The sequence below is a fragment of the Penaeus monodon genome, chromosome 1 (genome assembly GCF_015228065.2).
Source record: "Penaeus monodon isolate SGIC_2016 chromosome 1, NSTDA_Pmon_1, whole genome shotgun sequence".
Classification (NCBI taxonomy): Eukaryota; Metazoa; Arthropoda; class Malacostraca; order Decapoda; family Penaeidae; genus Penaeus; species Penaeus monodon.
Genome location: NC_051386.1, coordinates 1,914,871 through 1,919,320, shown reverse-complemented (window position 1 = coordinate 1,919,320; position 4,450 = coordinate 1,914,871).

Sequence of the window (4,450 nt, the reverse complement as noted above, 5' to 3'; positions counted from 1 at the left end):
TATATATATATATATATAATATATATATTATATATATATATCTATATTATATATTATATATATATTTAATATATATATATATATATATATATATATATATATTATATATATATTTATATATAGTATATAATATTATATATATATATATAAAATATATAATATATATATATATATATATTATTATATATATATATATATATATATATATATATATATATATATATATTATATATATATAATATATACATATATATCTATATATATATATTATTATATCATATATCTATTAATATATAATATATATATAAATATATATAAATAACATATATAATATGTATATTATATATGTTATATATATAATATTCATATAATTATATACACACACACACACACAAAAAAAAAATATATATATATATATTATATACACAAAAAAGAGGTAATAAGTATCCTTTAGAAAGTTTACCTAAAGGGATGTAGTTTTCTGTCTGCTGACCATGCTGTTTAACTGATATGCTATAAACTGACAGATTGTAAACTGTATATACCTTGTAGGATCCTTAGTTAATTGGGTTATGAAATTAGAATATATAAACAAATTTCCCCCACAAAGTCACTGTCACTTTTCTTCTTAATTGGGTTTGCTACTATACTTGAGAAATCATAAATATAGTGTAAATTTATCCATGAAATTTCATTTCTTCAACCCAGCCCATATTTATTGTGTAAATTTTAGTACTCAGTATAATTTTTGCACTTAAGAAACTATCCAGTTATGGTACAAATTTTGAAGAGCACTTTTGCATGAGAAGTGAACTAGAACTCCCCCATGTATGTACACTTGAGGTATTCTTGTAATTAAGAAAAGCTACATTGAACAAATAGATGAAAAGCACACATTCTCGTTTCAGTAATCATCACAGTGCAAAGCTTCCTTTCCACATTTAATGTGTACATTGTGTAACCATCACAGTAAACATCATTTCCATAGATATAAACTAGAAGGAATTGAAGGATATTCTTAATTAAGTATTGTAACCTGTAATAAAACTTGATAATCTCTGAAAAAGATGATCGTTAATAATCAGGTTTATATGTTATTAATGATCGTAATGTTACTAGACCAGTGTTTGTTATTTAATAGGTTTTAAAGTCAAGAATTTTATGAAATCTTTCTAAAAGATGTAAATGCATTGTCATTCTTGAACATCCATCTAATTCACTATTTTCTGTAGCTGCACCTTGTCACCCAGTCTGATTGAAGTAGAAAGTAGACTCCAGTGAGTATTTATAGAACTTATAATAATCTCCTATACAACTTAAAAACTAAAAGGTCCCTCTGTCGGGGTTTGAAAGTGTCTGTACAGCATCAAGCCAAGTATATAATCTTTTATCTTTCCAAAGAAATCTTGCATATAGAAATCATGTATCATAAAAGAAGTAAATCATATTTCATAGAGACTGAGAAAAAAATATATTTGAAAAAAGAAAGTGATGCCTATTAATTCTACCTGTAGAAATGATAGAATTGCTATTACCTTCAAGCATTTTCTTAGGAACCTCATGCCATTTGTAAGCTAATTTAGATGTTTCATGTGGCAATTATAACAATAAGATCAGTAAACTATTTGTGATCATAAAAATAACAGCACCATAAGCAAAAGTGATCATGATAATTCTAATTATGTAGTTATTATGATCTTAGTAATAATGTTGATAATGATGATGATGATAATTTTCACTATAATATAATAGTAATAAGGTATACAGTAATAATGATAAAAATATTAATATTCATTATAATGATAATCCTGATTGTAATTATTGTTATACAGGTAATGATAATAGTAATAACGGTTATAATGGTAGTAGCAATGATGATAATGCAGTATAATAAAGTAATGTATTCCCATTTTTTTTTATAATATGTTTATCATTAATCTATAGTTCTATAATTAGCTTCATTATCATCATTATGGAATATTATCAAGCTTAGCACCTCTAACACCATTAACAAAGGGAGCATTACGCCCACATATAGCAAGCTTGATAACCATCAGCTTCTCAGTGCCCAGAGGCAGAAACTAATGTCAAATCAGAAATATCATTTGGTGTCCTCCACTAGCTTAGAGTGGCGGTTCCATGTGTTATGCCCCCAATTCTACACCTGAAAAATTCTCTCTCCCTCTCTTTCCCTCTCTCTCTCTCCCACTCTCTTTTTCCCTCCCCCCCTCTCTCTCTTTCTCTCTCTCTCTCTCTCTCTGGTCCCAAGCCCGGATAAATAGAAAGCATCACAACATGAAAACTACAATTAAGTATCATGCTGTGACCACGGCGGCTCAAACATGAACCTTACATTAAAAAAAAAAAAAAAAAAAAAATATATATATATATATATATACATATATATAATATATATATATATATATATATATATATATATATATATATATATTATATATATATAGACACACACACACACACACACACACACACACACACACACACACACACACACACACACACACACACACACACACACACACACACACACACACACACACACACACACACACACACACACACACACACACACACACACACACACACACACACACAGAGTCTGAAACATGAAGAAAGAGACAGAGTGAGAGAGAGAGAGAGACAAATATATAGCCAAATAGAGGCAGCCAGGCTCTCTCTCTCTCTCTCTCTCTCTCTCTCTCTCTCTCTCTCTCTCTCTCCCCCCTCTCTTCTCCTAGCTTAGCACCTTCTAACACCATTAACAAAAGGGGAATCATGTACGCCCACATATGAGCAAGCTGTAACCATCATCTTCTAGGTGCCCCGTGCAGAAACTAATGTCAAATCAGAAATATCAATTTGGTGTCCTCCACTAGCATAGAGTGGCGGTTGCCATGTGTTATGCCCCCAATTCTACACCTGAAAAATTCTCTCTCCCTCTCTTTCCCTCTCTCTCTCTCCCACTCTCTTTTTCCCTCACCCCCCCCCTCTCTCCTCTCTTCTCTCTCCCTCCTCTCGAAGTCTCATCTACTCTCTCTCCTCTCTTCCCTCATCCTCCTCTCCTCTCCCTCTCTCTCTCTCCTCGTCTCTCTCCCGCTCCCTCTCTCTCTCCCATCTCGTCTCTCTCCGTCTCTCCTCCAATCATCTCTCCTTCTCTCCTCTCTCTCTCTCTCTCTGTGGTTGTGTGTGTGTGTGTGTGTGTGTGTGTGTGTGTGTGGTGTTGTGTGTGTGTTGTGGGTGTGTGTGTGTGTGTGGGGTGTGAGGTGCGTGTGTGTGTGCGTGCTTGTTCCCTTGGACAAAGGAACTTCACATCTCGATTGCCTACTCCTAGCCACTGGTGGGGCAAGCCAGCCCAAGTCATGCTGGTCCCAAGCCCGGATAAAATAGAAAGCATCACAACTGAACATTATACATTAGTATCATGCTGTGACCCACGGCGGCTCAAACATATATCGCCAAATTGAGGCATCCAGTCTCTCTCTCTCTCTCTCTCTCTTCTCCTCTCTCTCCGTCTCCTCTCTTCCTCTCCAAGTCTCTCCTCCTCTCCTCTCTCTCTCTCTCTCGTCTCATCCCTCCCCCTCTCCCTCTCCCTCCCCCGTCCTTCCTATCCCCCCCTCGCCCCCCTCTCTCTCTACTCTCTCTCCCTCTCTCTCTCTCTCTCTCAACTCTCTCTCCCCAGTCCGTCCTCCTCTCTCCCTCTCTCGTCTTCCTGTCTCTCTCCTCTCTCCTCCTCCTTCTCCTCGTCCCTCTCTCAATCCTTCCTCCTCCTCTCTCCCTCTCCCATCTCTCTCCCCCTCCCTCCCTCCCTCCCTCCCTCCCTCCTCCCTCCCCTCCCTCGTCCTCCCTCCTCCCTCCCTCTCTCTCCCTCCCCCCCTCCTCTCTCGTCTCTCTCTCTCTCCTCTTCTCTCATTTCTCTCCCTCTCTCCTCTCCTCTCTCTCTCTCTGGCCTCCGGGATCTCTCTCTCCTCATCTCTCTCTCACTCCCATCTCTCTTCATCTCTCCCCTCCCCCCCGCCCCCCCACCCCCTCTCTCTCTCTCCTCCCTCTCTCTCTCTCCTCTCTCGCCCCGCCCTCCTCTCTCCTCGTCCGTCAATCTATCCGTCTCCTCTCTCTCTCTCCGCAGTTCTTCCTCGCCTCTCTCTCTCCTTCCTCATCTCGCTCCTCTCTCCCGCCTCGTCTCTCTCTCCTCTACTCTCTCCTCCTCTCTCTACTCCTCTCTCTCTCCCTCTCTTCTTCCTCTTCTCTCTCTCTCTTTCTCTCTCCTCCCTCCCTTCTCTCTCTCTCTCTCTCCTCCTCAGGAGGCCTCTCATCTCTCTCAGCCGGCCCCTCTCTCTCTCTCAAGTCCCGTCACTCCCCCTCTCCACTCTCTCATCCTCTCTCAACGTCCTCTTCTTCTCTCCATCCAGTCTCCCCTCTCTTCTCTCTCTTC